At 38.6% G+C, this 22,970-nt stretch overlaps 1 protein-coding gene across 1 annotated transcript in view; it reads right to left on the bottom strand.

Moving 5' to 3' along the window:
• LOC110169292 (neuronal cell adhesion molecule-like) overlaps positions 1-22,970 on the bottom strand; it is a 71,674-nt gene that overhangs the window by 22,784 nt on the left and 25,920 nt on the right. Inside the window, exon 2 of the mRNA XM_055155620.1 lies at positions 17,026-17,076. The gene's annotated coding sequence lies outside the window, so the exon portion shown is untranslated. The remainder of the gene's footprint in view (positions 1-17,025; positions 17,077-22,970) is intronic.

The following is a 22,970-nucleotide window of genomic DNA, read 5'->3' as shown; positions in this document are numbered from 1 at the left end:
TCAGGTATGTAAAGCTATTGCAACAAAATAATTATTAGTTATGAAATTCAAATACCAAAATATTTTATCATTTGAATGGAGAAATATTTAAAATCAAAAAGGAATCATTTACCTAAACACCATAACAGCAACTCATACATCATTGGAGATCACCTTTATTGTCACTGCATAAAATAAAGTACAACCAGCTGTGTTTCTTCTGACAGAATAAAGAGGTGTGTAAACATGTTAACGTAAACAGAATAATCCTGACAGAGGGTCAGCCATTTGCTTGTCTTCATGAAGATGTTATTGCTTTGCTTTGAGTTTTCCATAGTCAGTTCTTAAACTTGCTCCATGGAGGCATGCATTTGAAACCACCAAGCAAAGTTACAGGTCAGATCTGTGGACAGGCGACTCCGCTCACAGTAAGAATGCATGTTTGTCTTATGTATTTAAAATGTAGATAAGTTTAATACTATAATGTGGAACATTCCAGACAAAGCAAGATGATGGGACACTATCAGAAAAGTTTTATAGAGCACCTTTAATGGAGAGTATACGCTCAGTAAATCTACTGTAAGCCAACTGTCAAATAACCTCAGACTGTAACAAGGTTTTAAGTTTTATGCCAGTCCAATTACAATAAAATTGCAAACTGTCCCAATCATGATAAAGCCCAACCTGCATAGCACAGTAAAGGCTAATGACAAAAGGAAAAATGGCGACAGCGAGTGAGAAAATGGTTCCATTATAAATTTATGGTGACTCCCAGAGAAAAGCAGAGATTCAGATCTGGAGTAGAGCCAAGACTTCATCCAGGATTCATTTCCCAGTGTAATGAGGTGTTGCAGCCCAGCTCTGGCTGGTCAGCCCATTTGTGTGTGGTTGTGTGTCAATGTGTGAGTGTATGTATGTGTGTTAGTGTGTCTGTTAGCATGTGTGCTATAATTATCCCGCCAAGAAGCACTGATACACGGCCAACCTCCTGCAGCCTGTGACATAAGGGCCTCAGTGTAGACTCAAGTGTGGCTCTTAAAAGGAGGAAATGCAACTTAAGATTCTGCCAAACAGTCATTATAATGTAGAGTTCAGACTAAAATTATTCAACTTTGACCAAATGTCAAACTAATATGAATTTCAAATGGAAATGCTCTGTGTAGAAATGACTCTACGAAACTGTGAAAAACTTTTTTCATTTTGTTGTTTGCCATTTTTCATTTTAATCATTATTGTTTTTGTCATAGTTGCACATGTCTTTGCCTCTCTGCCAAACCTTTTCAGTAACTTAGTAGCAATTAGACCAGGGTGACATGACATGAAATTACAATATTTTTCATCATATTGATGAATTTTTGAATTTTCAATTTAATTTTGTAATATAAAATGTTTTTCAGTATTGATTTAATTAATATAAATAAGACACTTTTAATTTGTGCTATTTAACACAAAAAATAGCCACATTTTTCAAGTCTGAACTCTCCTCCAAAAAAACTACTTACTTTTACTTTTACTACTTACTACTTTTATTGAGTATTGACTATAAATCTCTCAGTTAAAAAAAACACAAGCATATCATTGACAATTAGTAATGACTCAGCCTTAAACCATGTTGATTAAAATGTGGTTAATCCTCCAGCCCTACTATCTCTTGTACAATAATATATAGCAAGACCAAAATCTCAGGTTTTATTCGGGTTATATGGCTGTAGAGATGTAATCCGAGCACATCCATCAGTATTGTAAAACCTTCTGTGAATGTTGTGCTGAGCGAACAGAAAGAGCCAGAGTCAATAACGCTCACGACTGAAGACTGCTGAGGCCAAGATAAAGACAAGCTTGTGTTTGGAGTCAGCCGCGCCAAAATCTGTCAGACCGATGATACAATCTGCAGGAGACACAGGCGCTCCTTAACAACTGACGGGCCAAGGAGAGACACTTGTTCTTTCTATAAATGGCAGCCATCTAGCCTGCTGTTTTTACTGTAACATTAGAGAGTACTGTGCAGGATGGTAAGACATTATAACAAAATCTAGATCAAGTTTTAATACTTTGAAGAAATGATAACTACAACTACAAGGTGGATGACCTTGTGTGTATACAATAGAAGCATTCATGGATTTCAGAATGATGAGAATCTAGGACCATCACCATACTAATTAACAATGCAAAAATAAAATGTCATATGTTTTGAATGGGAAAAGGTCTTGAAAAATGTTGCATATAACAGGAAACTGAAACCCATGGACATCGAGGACCAAAAGCAACACAATTCATATTTAAAGTCTTTATTATGCCACTTTTCCTTATTATTAATCCCTAGTGGTTGCATCGAATCTTACCTTGTCACAATGGTGCAGAATTCTTTCCATGCACCAAAATAAAATCTAGACACTAACAAAAGTACTAATAAACCAACAAAACCACAAAAACTCCTGATATCATATTACTAAGACCAGCCCAATTAAATTAATGAGGGAAAAACAGGTAATTACTGTCTGTAGAGACATAGGACCACCTTGAGTCAGGAGTTACCATTCATAGTTCATTTCATGTGTGAAGAAAACCCTCTCTCTTTGAGTGAGAATTGCATTGAGCTGTCCAGGCTCTCACTGAGACGGCCTCTTCAATCCCTCCATTGTCATTTCCCGTGGTCAGCTACTTCAGGATCCCAAAACTAATTGGTTTTGTGCACATGTCACAGAAGTACACATGCAGTGAGTTACACAACCAGGCCAAACATGCTCCAAAACAGGAGCTTAAAGAGAGAGTGAAGGGAGGAACAAGTGTGAGCACAGATGGAGCTGACCGGGGCACCAAGACTCTGCAGTTAGAATGAATAGCAGTCTATAGGGAAACAAGAACGATATAGGTGGAAAAAGAACTAGTGGCTATAGCACTAGTACTGCTACAATTACAGCGTATACCTACTAAAATACTTGCTAATACAGTGTCCTATATAAAGTGTGAACTACTGCTAGAAACTTTTACTTCAACAAGGCAACACCTGCTACTACAGTTACAATGATTCCTGCAACTGTAACTAGGACTGTTTAGGACTAAGGACTAAGGTCTAGGTCTCGGACTTAATAAATTAAAGTATATGAAATCTGCAAATTTTTTTAAATATTTTTTGTACCAATTACACAACATTATTTTGCACTGTACTGGTACGAGATCCAACCTTACTTTCTTATTGTAACTGTTATTTACTATTGTTACTTAGCCCTAATTAAAGATTAACCAATCAAGATCGACCAAAGTAAAGATCATGATCATTTGATCTTTTGAGTTTTCTACTACAGCGAAGCTACAACTTCTTTTTGAGGTCAGTACCACTTTTATTCACCCAGACTTCTTAATATAACTTTACTTTATTTAAACTAACGAGTACTTTAGTAAGCATGTTTTAGAATGTGGGCCCCAAATTACTCACAATCGACTCATCTCAAATTCATATATAATGCCATAAATGTCAACTTACTGAAGAAATCCCAGTACAGTTTGATATTTCCCACTCCAAGCATCCTAATTAACAGAGCTATTGATAGTCAATGTGATCTGAGGATTGTGGGTTTCAGCGCAGCCTTAATAAAGCAGCAGGGATCTTCACACATGGGTCAAAATGAGGCTACAGCGAAAAGCGTATGCAGCTTGAAAGTAGGAAGTGAATGTTAAAATAGTGTAATTTCTGAAGACGGTTAGAGACGATATGAAATAAAAGCACATAATGGAAGCTTTATAGTGGTAATGATGCTGCAAACTGTGCCTCGTGTGAATTTGTACTCACGAGATTTGAATTCAGAAAAGACATTTGAATCTAGTTATTGAAAATATTAAACACAGTGTTGTTTTTATTGCATTCCTAGAAATGTAAAACCCAACCAAAGATTTTGAACCTTTTTTAAAGATGCATTATGTAACTTTTCTGATGGTGGATCACTTGCTTGTGTCCATGAAAATGTAATTGTTTTGCCTGGAATATTCTACTGTACATTGCTAAACTTCTGTATCTTCATGGGGGCAAACAGATGGCACTATAAGGCCAACTAACAGGTCAGATCTGTGGAGAGGTGAATCCACTTATAGTAACAATACATGCTTTCAAATTGAATAAATGCAAGGTAGATATAGTTTAATAACATAGCTTTAACAACAAACATTGCAGGCAAAGCAAATCCATGAGGACAAGAAGCTGTTGGACCATTCACCAGAAAAGTTACATAGTGCGTCTTTAAAACAGCTAAAGTTTCAGTCTTTGTAACAAAAAAATTCTCTATGTGTATCCTACTGTATATTGTGAATCTGGCCTTTCACTGTCCCCCTTCAGCGGCCTCCCAGGATCACAATAGAAAGGCTACAGCCGGCGTCAGCAGCAGGCGTTTCATATAATCTGCTCATTAGCTTTTATAATTGGACGTATGCAAATAATTGGGGTGGTTAACATATGAATCACGGTTCTGTTGTTCAGCAGAGCCTCAAAAAACACGCCACTGTCTTTTATCTTCTCTGTCCACCCAAATTTTGAACATTTTAAAAGTTGTTTGTTGTTTACACGCAGGTTGTGACACAAGAACAAAAAAATGCAAAACTAAAACTTACGATTTGCTGGTCCTCAGGTAGTGATAGAGATCATGCTAATCAAATGAATAAACACAAGTAAGTTTTCATATCTCAGCATAAAAAATAATAGTACAATAATGGACTTTGAAATGTGTCTCTTATTGCTAAACTAATAACTCACACTAATTAATAACTAACAAATGTATCTTCCAGTTGTTTTGATACCCCTCCCCAAACTTGTTTATGCTTGTCTTTTCCAAGCAACAAACTGATCACTAGGAAATTGTAACAACCCATAAAGGTGCACTGTGCAACTTTTGTGATGGAGAGTCTGCCATCCGCTCGTCTCCATGGAGATGATACTATTTTTGCCTGGGATGTTCCATGGTATGACATTAAACAAATATATCTTGCATTTATTCAATTACAGGTGCATTTATTTCATTATCATGTGCATTATTATTATGAACGGGCCCACTTCTCCACAGATCTGGCCTGTTACTTTGCCTTATCATGTTGCCTGCTTATATCCATGGAGATAGATGAATTGAATGGTATCCTGTAGAACATTCCAGGGAAAAACATTAACATTTACATGGAATCAAGCAGGTGGTGGATCCTCTACCAAAAAAGTTGCACCGTGGAGCTTTAATTTAAAAAATTGTTGAATGGGACTCACAAATGGGAATCATTGGGTGATTTAATTACAATTTTATAGTTAACTTATTTTGAATTTGGTATACAATAATTTCCATTGGCAACACTTTTCACATTTCTTGAATGCAGAATGGTTCCACACCTCTTCACGCTAATTGACGTCTGCAACTAATTCGACATGTCCTCCAATTTGTAAGCTCCTCCTCTTTGACAGGGCAGCGTCCATGAGCATTGAGAGGGCTTCAGATGTGGGCCAGAGGAGTGTGGGATTTGCCTGTCTCCTGTGCTCTGGGGGTAATGAGTGAAGGGGCCGCTCTTTAGCACGCACAGTGCATTTACAGACAGGACGGCGGCTTCAAGAGGAAATCCCCCTACAGACAACCTGAATCAGAGCAAAGCACTGTTTGCTTTCATCTCATCTTCAGCACTACTTAAATAAGGCTGGAGGTGTGAGCCGCATACTAAAGCAGGCAACTGTGAGATTTCAAGTCCATCACATAGTTATTTTTAATAACATTTGGGTAGCAACTAGCAATGATAGGGCTGTTTTTACATTATTTAAATTACACTTGGCCTCTGACTTGTAAATCATTTTACGTGACTAGTTTCTGCAGTATTGAAAAGAGACTTCAAAGTATGCACTGAGTGTATTCACACTGGAGGAGAATAAGAGAACTTGTTTTATATTATTGTTTTCTTGTTTATCTTAAAAAGTGCACTATGTACTTTTTCTGGTGGGGGTCCCCTTTGCCTGTAATGTGACAGTATGGCATTGAACTTATCTGTCTTGCATTCAATTTCCTATTACACAGGATTTTTAATCACTAAGAAGTATCATTCTTACTAGGAAACAGACTTGCCTCTCTACAAATCAGACCTGAGCGGCTCTGCTTCTTGGAGATATATAATTTACTCCAAACACTGGATTGGAATAACAATTTGGTTGGCTCTACCTAGACTATATTTAACAACTGGCCAAAACAGAGAAAGAATATACAGTCATTATATATGGACATTCATTAATATTTGTTATACCTTTCCTGCACTATCCTGGTATATATTATATATACACAGTGATGGAAAATGAGCAGGGACCTTCATGAAAGCTTTAATTAAAATGGGCTCATGTGAAGCAGCTCTGGTTGTAAATGAGTGACTCTGGATCTGAACTTCACATTTACTTTAGCTAAGCCTTTAGCTAAACCCCATGCACTTAAGGAAAGACTCCAATCTCACCAGAAAAACCAATGGATGTATATTATAGACAGTTACTTTCTCCTCATTTGCATTTTGTTTGTGAGGTCCCTGGGTCACAGAGAGAATGAGCCTGGAGAGCACCCCTCCTACTGCATGAGTGTGTTATGGCCAAGCCTATTCATATGCTGAGCAGAGGTTCATTATCAAGGCCAAACGCAGGCGAGCGAGAAAATACATGGCTTTCTGAATAACTAAAGGACTCTTAAAATCCTCTACAAACATCACAACCTGCATTTTGTATTCCACTACAACCTGTGAGAAAGGATGAAAACATTAGGCATAAACACAGAGGATAGTACTTAAACTTGAATGTGTCTAAATATAGGAAAACCAAGCGCACCTCTGAAGAGCCTGACACAAAGAGCACTGTGTAACCATAGCAATGCCCTGGTGTACTGGAGTCTCAATCCGGACCAAAAATGTCAAACCCTTTCATCAAACAGAGACATATGAAAAAGGGTAAAGCCAGGCCCATTTGTCATCTCATAAGCAACCTCTTAAGAGACAGTACGCCTGACATCTGCTCTGCCCCCAAAACCTCCCAGCATCCTTTGGGGCTCAACAATGGAGCTATGATTAGTGTCTCAGTATGCCTCCGTGTCCAGACCGGATGGCTTACTCGACACGTGAAGGACCTCTCAAGATGAAGCCAATATGTGGAATTGACTTTGAGCTGAGAGCGCAACAATGAATGTCTATGGGAAAAGGTGGAGAGGAAGTGCCAATTTTGTTCTGCATCACTTTGAATATAACAGGTGGTGGATCGTGAACTGGATACATACATTTTAAAGTAGTCCTGAATATAAAGCCAGTGTTATGCAATGTTCACACTGAGAAATAGCATTGGAATTGGAAAATTGACTCAGACATCTTAATTCACCTTAAATTCAGGAATCCCACACCGGACAAGTTTTAGATGAACTGTGGAAAGATATATGTGTTAAAACCATAACCTGTATAAAGAATTGTACTAAGGGAGTGTTATTAGGAAAAGAAATTGATGTACAGACAAAAAAGCAAAATACAAACACCAAAATCATGTAGAGTGGATTAACATGAACATTTTAAGATCAAAATGAAGAGCCTGACAGTAGCAGTTACGGAGAGAGGGGTGACGTTTTCTCAATACAAAATGAATTGAAGTTGGAGTCATTGGAGCTGGAAGTGCTCCAAAGCTCACTTCCTATTTGGAACATGGCCGCAAGCTATGCCCATTTATATATACAGTCTATGGTTAAAATATAAATTACTTTCTTGGACTCTTACAAAAATTTCCTGTAACATTCAAAAAGTACTTTAAACCTCAACGCATTTGGCTAAATGACGAATGTCAGTAAGCAAAGAAAAAGATCATATCCCTACCTTTGACCTAATTTTTGTCCTATTATGAAAATGCTGTGTTTCTCTTACATAATAGTCTGTTGGTTCAATTGTAAAACTGAATGTTATGTACTAGATTGGTATCACTACTTCTACATTTGTGAGTGCTGCATCACACTGCCACAATCAACAACAAATTCAACCAGCCCTTTCTAGAAACACCCCTGTATTTTCCAGTAAATGGCCTATAGCATATTGAGCTAAACTGTGCTGATGTAGCAGGCGGGCACGCAGCCAGAGATGGTCATTTAAAGCTATCAGTGCTTCTTTGTGTCATATAGTCCAGCAAAATCTGATAAACAAAGCCCATACAATGGAACAATCGGTGGTCCGCTCTGAGAAAGTGAGCAGGTGAATCTCTGGTTTGTTATTGCGCCTCACCTTTATATCCACGGTAACAAAAGTCCACTTCACCCCACCTGCGAATGTCAAAGGTCAAATTCACAGCTCCCACTGAAGTCCACAATCATAGCCTGTCAGAGAAGACCGCAAGCCAGGATCCTCAATCAAAGAGAGCTTTAGGACGGCTCTAGACCCAGCATTGTCTACCCAGTCTTCCCCCAGTACAGCCGCCCCTATGTCCAACACTGTAAGAGGAGGTGCTCATTATGGCCTGTCCAAGCTCCATCTTTGTCTCCTTTGTGGATGTGGTTGAAGAATGCCCCGCTGTGCCAAAAAGAGGGAGAAAATGGCGAGAAAAAAAGCAAAATGGAAGAGAAGGTAATTAATTTGTGAGAGTGCACAGGGACAAGATGCACTAGACATATGTTGGGTGTTTGTAAGAAGAGTATTCACATATGGAATAAAGCTGTCCATTTATTTCTCCAGGCGTGCAAAGCAGAAAAATAAGGAGATACTGCGGTTTAGATTTAAATCAGCTTCTTCTAACAGTCTCTGAGCAGTGTATGTTAATGTTCTCTCAGCCATTCCACTTGGGTTGTAAAAAAAAAAAAAAAAAAAAAAAAAATGGTATAGATAGTGTGATGGTGTAGTCCCTCATTCATCCAGGAGTGATTCAATGTAGAGAAAATTTCATCGGTGGTCAGACTCTTTTTTCAATTTCAGAAGCCATTTTCAAATGATGGTACTGGCTTGAAGCAGTGGGAATGGAATGGTATAAACAGTTACAATAAATTGCCCAAAAATAGAATAGACAGAGTACTGTAGACAGATACAGGATAGAACAGAGGTTTGCATCTCTATCAGAACTGTAAGTCCACTTGGCAAACTACAATTGTTTTGTGTTGAAAATTACATTATTATTATTATTAATAATAGTAATTATTATTATTTTCGAAACAGCATTTTTAAACATGTTTTTAACATCATTGTGTTACTGAAATTGGTATCAAGTGTCAAGCATTTTCCTTTGTATCAAATTTGAGTTTGAAATTTGAGTATCGTATTGAGTAATACAACATCCAGCTGCCACAGCCCAACAAGCCACAATGAGAAGTGGTTTCTTTGTTGCTTGGTGTACCGTGCCAATACTAAACATTGCCAACCTAGGTAAATGCATGGGGGGAAAAACTTAACTCATACCAAAATAAATAAAACACAAAAAGGGCACTCCTAGAAGCAGCAACTTAAAAAGTGAGACAAATGTTCACTTTATTATAAAGCCAAGTTACTTTTTCAGCAATTTTGTTTTTCCACTGTGTCACCTGTTGTGTCACGCCAGAGTCATCCCCAAAGACATCTGTTTAACAGCCCGCCATTGGTTTTGTAAGGTATAGTACTTATTGATGGATAGACGCACCACAGTACAATGTGTGTGAATGTCAGGCCAATCCATTACTAGATAAAGGGGCTCTATGTGGCAGTAAACCTCTCCAGCTCTCTCAGCCCCTCCTCGGCCCCATTCAGATACGGCAGGTGAATACAAATCATTTCCCCTCCACTGGCTCCCAAAAGGACTCACCATCCAATTTCAGACACACCGGACAGAGACAATAGCCCCTTTCAAAAGTGTGAGAAAATCAAATCACACACTTTTAAAAGTTGAAGAAAACAACACATGCAAAAGTTAACCCTTACAAATTTGAGGTTCACAGAAAGTTTGGTTTGGATGATAGATGTAACTAGAAACAAATAGTTTATTGCAAATCGCTGTGAGTGATTCATCCAGTCAACTTCGCATGTAGTTGTTTGGCAAAAAGACATAGATTACACAGCATCCTCTACAAGGTTTTATATGCAATTCAGTCCAAAAGTATATCAGATAAAACCAACCAAAACCATTTTTCACAGCTGGATGTTGATGGTCCTCCTGACAAAATCATTAACGTTAATCCAGACCTGGAACTAGCAAAAGATAATGGCAAAAAGAGCAAGTTAACCTTCCAAATGTGTCAAACCAGACAAAACCTTTCTGATATCATATGTGATAGTCATGGCAGTTAATTGAACAAACATTATTTGAACAGTTCTGTTTTTATCAAATTACAGAAGGTGTTTAAAAAAGAGAGCCCTAAATTCACTAAATTTGAATATGAATTTAGTAATAAGCATAATATAAGTGCTAAAAAAGGTCTGAGGAACATTTAGCATTCTGTTTTGGAAAATCGTTTAATAGAAACTGTACAAATAATTTTAAATAAAAAGATGTGGGTTTTTTTTTGCTCCATTGACAACAACTTTGCAAAGACCATATTAGCTGTCTCAAGAGTTTGGAGGGCATCTGTTCTGGCCTGGACTTCTTCAAAGCTTTTCCTATATCGCTCATTTGGCTCCATCTGAAATAATGGCAATGATAAGAAGTGCCCCATCAGCCTTCATTTGTCAAATAGTGAATCTGGAGGAAACACTAACAGCGCGCTCAGACTTCCTCCCGCCTCCGCCGTCCTGCGTGTGTACTCCCATAATGCATCTCTTACATCTGCTGAGTATAAGGATAATAGTGAGATGTATTGTGGGGAATTCTTTATCTGTATCAACGCTCCGAGGAGGAACAGGAAAGGTCGCTGCTCCAAGGGCACGCTGCAGGGATGGACCAGTCATGTGACCAGTCATGTGACTACTCTCTAGGGACAATGGCCAGAGATGTGCCGTGTGTAATGTTTGTGGACATACATCTGTATTCCCTCTGCAACATGCTTCCAAAGGTATCAGGACTGAGAACAGATACTGAAATTTGTCTACTGATGGATACTGTTTACAGATAGTCAAAACAGACCATCTAGCTCCAACACCCGCCATCACCCTAATTTAGTGTGGCTTTATGATTTAACAGAACAGATAAATTACAACCAAAAAGTATCATCTATTGTGTTTTGGGATGAACTTGCAATACAATAACTAACTTGTCTATCTACACACATTTCTCTAAACACATCCAGAATACACACTTCAATACTAAAGATTTGTGTGTCTTGTCACCAGTGAATCTCCCAGAATTCAGATGGGAGTGATTGACAGGTGGATTAGCCAATCAGGAACACGCATGATCAGTCAGTCCATATCAAAACAAATATGGATGCCTATGAGGAAAAAAGAAAGGAAAAAATATCACAAGGGGCTGAAAAACATTGCAGATTTCTGCAGACTCATTGAGCAAAACACTAAACTGTTAATCTGAGAACCCTCAGAAACTCTGAGAAATTTGAACTTGTTTATATGTGCTTCTGAAAGAAACAAATCTGATTGCAGGGTCATGTTTGGTTCTGGCTCGAGACGTGGCAGAGGGTGTCACGTCTCTATTTTTATACCCTCTGTATAAAAATGCAGCGATATATATTATTATATTTTGGCAGGCAAAATACACTATACAGTTTATCCAAATTATTTAAAATACATAGGTTGGAGTTACAGATTCCTTAGCAACTAACCCACCCCTACTAATGTAATCAGCGACATTTTGAGGACTTTTGCCCATTTTAAGAGATATTTGGTTTCATTGATATGACAACTAAGCTAATTTTTCATCATTCTGAAAACTGGATATAAGATAAAATAAATCAACATTGTTTTTGTTTTGGTTTGTACACAATGATAGAGAGGAGAAAAACTTGGGTGCCGTTAAAAAAGCAACTGTCAAACAAATGAACTATAATATGAAATATGGCAGCAGATGCTTGCCACTGTGTATGAAGATGACAGTTTTGATTAGCCTTTTGTCAATGTGATGTTTCAGCATGTTCAACAGAAGAGCCCCAGGTGCACAAGAGACCATAAGAAGGGAATATTTTATCAGTGCATCCTGTTTTCTTCATTTCTGTTTTATCATTTATTCAATCCTGGTGACAGGAGGAAGTACTTATTATTGTTACTCACTGTTCCTGTAGTGGCGTGCCAGCAATCCACAGCCATCTCCGTTTGTTCTATCATCAAGTCAATTGCAGGTGCAGAAACAGTAATTGTGGCAGAGGAAGTGTAACAGACACACCCTGAGATGACTCTAAAGGTGTAATGAGGTGAAACAAAGGGGAGCGTACAAAAGAGATACACTTTAGGTATTCTACAGTATTTATAAAGGGTTTTTAAGGGTTTGAGCAAATAAGGTGTATTCAACTTGTGATAACAGCAAGGAAGAATGACAAGAAAAAAGTACTTAGGAGAACTTAAAGACCTCTGCCAAAGGACTGGTTTTATATTGCCATCTGTGTTGTTATTCAAAGTTACTGCTCCTTCTAAAAACCCAATTTCACAATTGAAGAATATGCATCGTTAACCCTTGGTTCAAAATTACTAATATGAAATTCTTCAGTATAGCAATTTCTTTGTGAATATGGAGAAGCTCTTGCTGTACTGACTTCTACTGCATTACTGTAATTAAAGGTCCCATATTAGAAGAAATATGGGGAAAAATTGGCAATAAAAACCTTCGCCAGATATTTTTTCTTGCTTTGGACAACAATACAAACACAGTGTACTGTGGTCCAAAGCAAGAAAAAATATTTGATGAAGGCTTTTTTTGAAGGCCGAAATGTTATTTAAAAATAAAAAAGCTTTTGGACATAGGCCATCTGAGAGTGCTATGCATTTTTTCACAAAGGTCCCATATATAGACAAAATGTTCATCAATGGTCATCAAAAACATATTTGGAATTGTGTGTTGTTTCATTTGCACATGTTTGAGTAACCATTTATTAGTCTGCTTACATCTCCAAAGCTCAAAATGCTCTTTTCCACCTTGTGATGTCATGTAGCAGTAGTTTTCAAGTTACCAATGACCATTTATCATTAATTCAGAAAAGAAAAAGAATTTATCCAAATGATTCTAGTGAAGGTGTATGGAGTTTCAAAAAAACAATGGAGCTCTTCCTTTATTACTATGTGACATTCCAAGGTGGAATAGAGCATTTTCTATTTGAGAGAAGAACTCTAAACCCTAAATTTGCACGGTTTCTGTGTAAAACATGTGTAAATAAAACAAAACGCAACTCCAAGTATGTTTGTGCTGACATCATAACATAGATCAGAAATTGGCATAAGATAAGCCCTTTAAAATAATAGATAAGTGACACCTTTGGGATTCACGTCATATATTAAGAAGGTGACCATTTCTCATTAGATGGCTTCAGGTGCAGGTGAGTGAGGGGTTACATTGCAATGTATCCATTCATATTCAAGGCCCAGCCCCAGTGAGCAGGCCTTATATTGATGAGAAGATAGAGGTGGCCTTGGATCACGACCTTCACCACACACACATAAATCCTCTTCTTTCACCGATCCACTCAACACATTCATAATGGAGCAAGGACCGTTTCCCCCCCAGTCACAGCACCTGAAGTCCTCTGCTGTGTTAAAAGGCTCTCACATTTTGATAACTGGGATTTTGAAGGGTTTTAAAGTGGTAGTGGTTTTCTAATATGAGAAATGTGCCTCAAGATTCTGGATTTGTCAAAATGATTTTGTAATTTGTTTTAATATATGTATTACTATGTTTTATAAACAGTACTTCCCCTCATAAAAATAAACTGTATCAACTGCTTTCAAATGTGTTTTATGTTATGTTACTCATCTAATGGATATGATAGGACAGATCACCAGAATTCTTAGGACAGCACTGGATAATTGCTCACTTAGGACTTCCAGCAGAGCTCAGCCTTAAAAGAAAAAAGCAAAAAAGTGAAGCAAGATTTATAGAAGTGTCTCTGGCTCTGGGCTGCAGTTTAAAAGTCAGCTGAGCGTGAAGCCCCTCTCTGCTGATCTCAAGGAGGTACAGAGCCCCTCAGAACAGGCCTCCAAGCCACAGTGTCTTCTTCTATTCTGCTGTTTGTTTATTCATGTCCATCTCCCTGACAGTAGATCTGGATCACCGTAGTCACACACCCACAGAGACCAAGAGCACACATCTACTCCCCTCTCACACACCGCAGTGCTAAGACTTTACAAGTGCAGACAGGAGTGTTGACACAAAGGACCAGCAGAGGGATGTGGAGCTGCTATCAAAGAGACACCTCAGAAATATCTCAGCGTGTTCATCTGAAACATACAGCGCTGGGAGCAGCCCGGGGGCCCGAGAGTAACAGTGGGGATGTTTCAGCTCCGCTCCTCATCTGTGCCTTCACAGTCCCAAATGTTGCAGTGTAATATGTGCTTTCAGGAAAAACATGAGCCAAAAAAGTTCACTGCATCTTACAAACACACTTCTGGTGTTTATGAATAACAGAGAAATATGTAACTGGAACACAACACTAAAGCTCAGGATAAAAAATGAGTGGTAAATTAAAAGGAAATCAAAGGGACTACCACAAAAACAAATATAAGGTAGAAATGCACAACAGCTAACAAAGCTGTTCACTTGTTCTTGGTCATAGAACCATTCATTCAACTTTCAATCCCATGTGTTCTTCTCAAACACACTTAAGCAGTGTTATGTAATCCTTATTTTGACCTGAAGTCTCAATGGCTGTATTAACACAAGCAACAATATCAATGCCATTTGTGGGTGGAAAAGTTCTGGTTGGCTAATTTTAGCTCTTCATCCTCAGCTCCCACACATAAACAATAATAGTGCACGTGAGAGGAGCCGCTGAAAGAGAGACAGCTCTGTGCAGCTAACCCAGACCGCTGTGGCCTCTATTGAAGCCAGGGACCTGAATACTGCTGTGGATGACAAAGACCCTTCACGCCTCACTGTGTCCACATGAAACCCAGCTCCTGAGTATGGCTCTCCATGAGACAGACCACCATTCAAAAGTGTGGACTCAGCCCCAGAGCTTCAGAGCAGGAGCAGAGACCCACACACACGACAAGTGGAATTGCAGTCATAAACAAAGTCATATACTGTATACAGGCAGAGGAGAGAGTGTGGAGAAGGCTGTGGTAAAAGTACTATGTGGTGTTAGAAAACCCTGTGATGTAATGTAAAATTGAAAAAGACATTTGCAGAATGTCTCTCCTCGCTCTTCACCTCCTTTTATCCATTCATAATTGCAACAAAATAAAGTCTTCAAACCAAAAAAAATCCATGTCAACACTGTGAAATCAGAATGTAGATCACTGCATTTAATCCTGAGTTAAGCAAAATAATCTCAATTTATAATCAGATTACTCACCCTCATCTCCAGGGCATTCACATTTGAGAGATGACTGATATATGAACTGATAAATTAATACAAGAATCTCATGCATGTCAGAAGATGTTTTAAGGGTCTAAACAGTTACAAGGATACAAGGATATTTAGGTTTGTGCAGATTTTTGCATCAACTCGAAAAGCGGTTTTGATTCTACTGCAAAACACTGTGCAGCCCTTGTATCAGTAGCACGAGCAGTGACCTATCAGACCCTTTTGTCTCCTCTGAGCTGTAGTCCAGGCCTCCTCCTGGATTGGGCTGCTTCACACTCGACCGGACACTGGGCACTCCTCACTCTGCCTTAAACCTACACCACACCGGGACACGCTTCCATCACACACACACACACACACACACACACACACACACACATGCACACACACACAACAAGGGGCTGAGGCAGAATAATGGTCATCTTTTAAACCTGGCGTGAGTGCAAAGTCAATCTTCTGGACTTAAATGCATCCAAGGATCACATGCTTAGCTCTTTATTAGCAGCCATTACCTTAGCCTGGTCCATTACTACAAATCACAAACCAATAACGGGACAGAACTATACTCAATTACACTCGTTAAGTACCATTATGTGATTTTTAAGTATTGTCGCAGACTGTCAGAACATCGGGGCAGTGGGGAATGATGAAAAAGTAGGTTACCAAACAATTCTTTTACTAAAGTTTGACTGGGTTGGCATTTCCAGAGTGCTTTGCCAAACAAATAGCAAGACAAAAATACACTTTGCAAAAGAAGTGGAGGTGGTTATGCCAAATAATTAATCACGATTCAGGTAAACTTATTTCTACACACAGACTTTAAGATAGAACTAAAGTCAGCCGCTCCTCCTGAGAGTATACTTATATCTATCTGGTTAAATCCATCTGTCACTCACTCAGAGCCTTAAAGAAACTGGCCAATAGGGGGAGAGGCTGAGGAAAGTCCCTTAATTTAAGTTGAATTGAACACAGAATCTATTGTAAAGTCCTATTTTATTGCAAGATCCTATGTATAATCCTCTTTCATTTCTACAGTATAATATTACAGGCGTTTTTCTGTGTGTTGAAAGTCAGTTTGAAGTTTTTTTTTGTCCTGTTGTGTTTGAGTCGTGCTGAGCCACGACATCCACAGACACGGAGCCATGTAGTTTGAGCAAATATAGAAAGTCTGGCCAGAAATTTATTTTGTACTAAGAAAACTGTAATGACCAAATACCTCAAATTTCCAACTATTTCAAATGTCCAAAACTCAAACTGAAAAAAATTGAAGTTTATAGTTAGTTATTCCCATTGGGTATTTTATAAGGTAATTTTGACTATATTCATGGAGCCATTGGAGTATTTCCCTTCTGGTTACATCATGAACAGAGCATCAGAGAAGAGCTATCCAGAATGAAACCAGAACAAACCACAAAGATAGTCATTTAGGTGTCTGTCAGCTGTACACAGTGTTTTTGTATTAATGCTTTGGCACATTAAGACATGGACATATTTAGACTGGAGACACTTGCCAGCCTAACGAACAGACTGGCATTTGTGTGAGCTGGTCTGGGGGGGGGGGGTGTCTTTGAGAAGAACAAGAGGCTTGATTCCACAGAGCCGGAAGGTCGCAGTAGGAATCATGCTGGCACCGAAGTGTTTGGAAAAAATGTATTCAAAAATGTTTCCGACTTACCCGAAAAACCCCTGTCCCAGCAGTCACTTCTCTGTTCTGATTCTCTTTGATCTGAAAGAAAGGTAAGAAAATAGTTTTAAAAGGTCATATATTACTCAAAACCGACTCTTGTGAGCTTTTAGCTAAGTTATAATGTTACATCATCAAAAACATACCTGGAGTTGTGTTTTGTTTCTTCCACATATCTTTTAGTAATCCTTTATTATTGGTCTGTCTACATCTCCAGTACTCAAAATGCTTTGTTCCACCCTGTGATATCATGTTGTGGTAGTTTTTAAGTTACAGCTACACAGTTGAGATGGGCAATTCCAGGTCTGAAATCATCCAAATTATCCTAGTGAAGGTGTAAAGAGTTTAAACACACAGTGGAGTACTTCCTATATTACCACATGAAATCACAGGGTGGAACAGAGTGCTTTCTGTTTGAGAGAAGAACACAACCTAAATATGCAGGGTTTATGTGTTAAATGTGTGAATGAAACAAAACACAACTCCCGGTATGTTTTTGATGAGGAAACAACATTATAGCAGAAAAAATAGCATAAGATGTGCCCTTTAATAATTTTCTTTATCAAAAACAATCAAATGTCATATTAAATAATTGAGCTTAGACACAACTAATAGCTACCTCAAGAATTCATCTTTTAACATATGAGACTAGGATGACCTGTTTCTCTATTGGCTGTCCTGCATGGCAATTTAAGACTCTGTCCCTTTTAATGCTGGCATTTGTTGCTATTCTGTCTCTGTCTGCGTGTTACGACTGATCAACGCTGAAAATCCTATGCAGTTATTTTCAAAGAACTTGGTCGATTTCACTGCAATTTGAAGTCACCATGTACAAGACATAAGCTAAAGAACTAGAGGTAAGTGCATATATCCTGCCTTCACCTTCTCTGCCCTACATTTCAGCCTCCTCAAACAGTCTAGACAGACACACCTACTCAAATCAATGGACAAAATGATTGAAGAAGCCAATCCAATTTACTTGTAGCAAAAGCTTATCGACGTTACCGTGGAGCTCTAAATAAAAGTCTGGGAGCCCCACTGAGAAAGCCTGTGCCAACTTTGCTTTCTGCTTCAGGACACAGGCACAATTATGTGTTGACATTCACTCTTCTCTGACAACACAAAAGCATTTTTCATTATTTTCTCTATAGACTTCATCAACCTCCTTCATCCTCCTGTGCTGTGAGCTATTCCATTTTACTCCAATCAAGGTAAAGATGTTACAAAACACAACTGTTGCAGAAGATTACACTGGAAAATGCCCACTGCTGTGAACATAAAGCAAACAGACTTGTACGGATTATCTGTTCAGAGTATTCATGATTTCAGAAAAGGTTATGTTTTGATCAAAGTAGAATTTACTTTCTAGTGTGGGCCGAGTCAACTTCTTTTGCCATTTAGTTATGGCATTTTCAATTTCAAGATAATGAAATGTGTCCAAAAAAGTAATTTATGTGCTGAACGATAGTCTAGTGGTCTACACTACACTGCAGATCAATGCCTGGGGTTGAGAGTTTGAATCCTGGTTTTGATGAATGTCTCTCCCCACTCTTTACCCACATATCATGAGTACCTCTGTTATGTTCAATGAAGCCTCTTTGGGCCACACATGCTTCTGTCAGTGAGTGGTATGAGCATCGCTGCTCTGATTTACCTTAATACGTAAAGCAATTTTTTCATGAATAAAAAGTGCATTTGTTTATGCATTCCCATGTCCCTCGAACTCTATATTTCTAACACTCACTCTCGCCCACCTCATATCAGAAACTCAGATTCAAAAGCAGCTCAAAACTCACTTTAACACTCATAGCCAATAACCTCCACACACGACTGCTTCCTCTCTACTTATTTACTCTGTCCTGTCCTTTTTTTAGTGTTACTTTATAGTGAAGCGTCTTTGAGTTACAGTAAAAAGAGCTATATAAAAACAGTGCATTATTATAACACCTGTAGTCCAGCTATGTCACTACTTTATTTCCATAACACAGGTCGCCCTCCCAGCTCACAGGCCAGGCCCCATATGTTGTACTGTACATTCACTCAAAGCTCCTGATTACAGCTTAGCCCCATGAATAAAACACAAGTGCTGAGTGACCTTTCAGCATCCTGTTTGAAAGCGCTCAAGGCTGATCCCATCAAAAGAAGACCTCCCTCCATGACATCGAGCCGGTGCCCCACCACCCACCCACCACCACTGTCACAGGACGCCACGCTGCCCGGTCCGGCTCAGCTGCCATGGCGATAAGAGGGGTCAGACTCAGAGGAGATGTGAACAGCAGGCTGCAAACAAGTCAACGAAACACCCAGAGAGAAGACACACACTGGGTGCTCCAGATCCCTGTAAGATGTCTCTATCCCAAGTAGCAGCATCCATACACCTCTGACCTGCTGTTATGAAGAACTGTGCATTTCACTGAGGTGTGACTAATCGCAAAGAGGGTTTAAATAAATACTGTATAATTATCACGTTTTAATTTATGTGTGAGAAAAAAAAGTGAAACCACAGAAAAAAATATAAATAAAAAAATCAACCACAGTTGTTGTCACAGTAAAACCATTTGTGGATAACAGACATTTCTGTCCAAAATTACACAATATCTCACTGGAACAATATTGTTTTTGTGTTTATTATGTTAGCAGTCCGTGGCTTGGCTGAGGCGAGCCTAAAGTGCAATAAAAATGCAGTTTCTTCATCAATTGTGTGGTCTTTTGCACATAAATATATTTTTTTGTCCAAAGCTTTTTAAAATGTTTATGGCACAAATGGAAAAGTAAAAGGACGGAACAATGGAGGCTTTGCAATGTTTACTATTGTTAGGATAAATAACAAACCATTTAAACCATTTTCTTGTCAGAGACTTTCTAACGACTTCAAACCAAACGTGTAAATATAGCAATTCATTTGCCACAACAACACAGAAGATAATAATGTCTCTTTGAATCCCAAAAAGCTTTCACCAGACGACGGAAGAGATTTAGCAATTATAGTAAACCAGTTAATTCCTGACGAGCATGTAAACAGTCATTAAGAGACGGCCTCGAGCAAAGCACAAATGTAAACTGTGTCACGCTCTGGAAAAGCCCTGTAAGTCCTGCATTTGAACAAGTCTGAACATCTTACTCTTCAGAAGATCTACTGACAAAGACAAGGATCAATGTACAAAAACAAAGTAGACACTGCAAAACACTACACCAAGGCACTGGTGATACATTGCAGTGATTTGGTGCCCAGGCCTGGACTAAACTCTCAAATATTATCTCATTCAGGGGTAAATGCTTAATAGGTTTGAGGAATATAGTGTTAAAATTCTAATTGTGGCTTTAATTCTTGTGATAATATGGAATTTTGATAAATATTGCCAACCAAACCCTTACTTTTGGTGGATATTTTCTCCATCTCCAAATTTCATCTCATATTTAAAATTGTCATGAGATTTGGAAAGGATTGTTAATACATTTTGGTGTGAATGCAGACAAACAAGAATCTATTTTTTAACAGGATTCCTCACTGCTCACTAAACCTTTGAACAGTGCTTTAAATGTGCGGCTAACACAAATAGAACTCATGTGTGTAAAAGTCACAGGATGGTAGCCAAAGTGAGATGTCAGGCTGTTTGCATAATGTTAGGTACAGCTAATGAGCGCTGGTGCTGGCTTTGTTGTGAAGGGAAGTGCTCCCTCGGTGACAGGGGACGGGGACCAGGCACATTTAGGTCTAATGAGAGACGCTCTGTGAGTGCAGCACTGTTAACGACAAACAGGAGAAATAATTAGCCCAAGGACGTGTCATTCCCACCATCTACTGTATGTTCATCAGGGTCTGAGTAATAGACATGCTAAGAACGTGTTTTCTGCGATCAGCAGTGGATTTGAAAATGGTCTAAAATGTGATGTCATGGAAATGTTAGAAATAAAATTTATTTAAAAAAAAGAACAAACAAAATACCAAATAACACCATGAAGTAAATGCTATGTTATATTCAAATGTAAAAACTAATGAGGCCTCATACCAATTAAAAAATATGATATCTACAAGTACATCTTGATTTCCCATTCAACAAGCAATGACATAGGGAAACACAAAAGATGATACACAGTAATTAGACCTTAAAACTTTTTAAATCAGTATGATAAAGTTTTTCTGTAACCATTTTTAGATCTTAATAATGAATAACCACACAACTCAGCCACCAGCCTATGAACCACTGGGTCACAGTCAATCTCTCAACAAGAGGTGATGTCCAGAGCATCTTAAATTCAAAAACAAAACAAAAAACAAATATGACACATCACCTTCTGAATAAGATTTCCACCATCAGATGTTTACTCCTTTCAGAACAGGCTGGCTATAGGCTTAGTCCAGTTTAGTCCAGTCATAATCCTTTGCCAGTAAATTCCTGATGTTTCTGCTCTGAGTGAATGACAGTAAATGGAGGCGTAGGTTCCCTCACAAAATCACTACACCAGCAGCAGCACCAGCCCCTGTGACACACCCCCTCCCCTCAACCCTCTCCCCTCTCCCCTCCCTCCAATTCACGCCCCGCCCCCTCCGCCTGCCTCTCACAGCAGGATTAAAACACATCTTTTGTCTCTTTACAATAGGGGTTAAACATTTCCTGGTATCCTATGAAACAGCTCCTAAATCCACAGACATATTTGTACAAGTGCATTAAATATGAAAAAGTGTTTTGTCCTGCTTTAAAAGACACAATATAGATCTTATGATATGGGTTTTAGCAAACCATCAAAGCGGAGATGACAAATTAAAATGCACAATAGTAGCAGGTGTACAGTAACATAACAGTGGTCGTAGTGATGTTGAGCGCTCAATGCAGGGTGTGGATGGAGAAGAAACCACAACTTTGAATGCATGAAAGACAATGGCCCTAAGGCGCATGTAGAGGACTTCCTTTCCCAGAGAAAGTGCTGGCTTCACTAAGCAGATGTCCCAGTGCAATCTAATCTAGTCTGTTCACTCAAGCTGTCCTTATTTACTGCCGACTCCTCACCGGTATTATTGCAACCTGTGTTAAAAGAAAGGTTGTGAATAAGCTCCTTTGACTGGTTAGCTATGGTTGCAGTGGTGACAATAGCAGGAGCTAGCCCTTTGAAAAGAGTCTAGACTCTGCCCTAAATAATGTTCCTCACACCACAAAAGCACTGCAGATGTAACACAATCTCTGTCAATGCACTTTGTCCAGCAAACTGCACCAAGATTTAGACGAAAGTTTGAAAAACAGGTTTAAAAGTATTAAAGTCTTTACTCTGGGACACCTGAAGTCTCGAAGCACCCATGGGAGACCCTCGTGACACAACAGCCTGCTCATTGTTTGAGAGGAGTGAGTTACCGTCATAGTAAAAGGTCCAAGCACTCACTGAAATGAAATGTCTGTTCTTTTCCAACGTCATTGGTGGTCAAGAGAACCTGAAACCACCACCACACACCTCTACTTTTACTAAGAAGTTTATTTGGATCCTAGGATATGGAAGGAACTTAACTATAGAAAAGGTAGTGCATTAGTATTTTTCAATGTACAATACTTAAAATGATCAAATGAATCAAGATTCAGTTGATTCAAATTGGTAATGATGGGCTTTTAATCTCATTATGATCATTTGGTTTTGCGCAGAGTTAAGATATCAAGGGAATATATTAGACTATTTTTGGGTTAAATAGCATTGATAAAGATCCTGACTAGTTTAAGTTAAGAAAATGCCAATTATTTCTTTTTAATAAGAACAAATTTTATTGAATGGAAAATCGTGATTAATATTTTTAATAGTTTTTTGTTTGTTTGTTTGTTTGTTTTTGCCCCTCTACTCCAATCTGTGTATCCACTTAGCCTTACCCTGATATATTTGTACTACTTCATCTCAATTTCAGGTGTGTATGTGGCCAGAACCTGCAAACTAAACTACAGTACTTTGACTAGTGC

Source organism: Boleophthalmus pectinirostris, unplaced genomic scaffold (assembly GCF_026225935.1).
Source record: "Boleophthalmus pectinirostris isolate CB_2022bp ecotype Guang Dong unplaced genomic scaffold, ASM2622593v1 HiC_scaffold_2, whole genome shotgun sequence".
In the NCBI taxonomy this organism is placed as follows: domain Eukaryota; kingdom Metazoa; phylum Chordata; class Actinopteri; order Gobiiformes; family Gobiidae; genus Boleophthalmus; species Boleophthalmus pectinirostris.
This window is presented reverse-complemented; position numbering and strand designations above follow the sequence as displayed.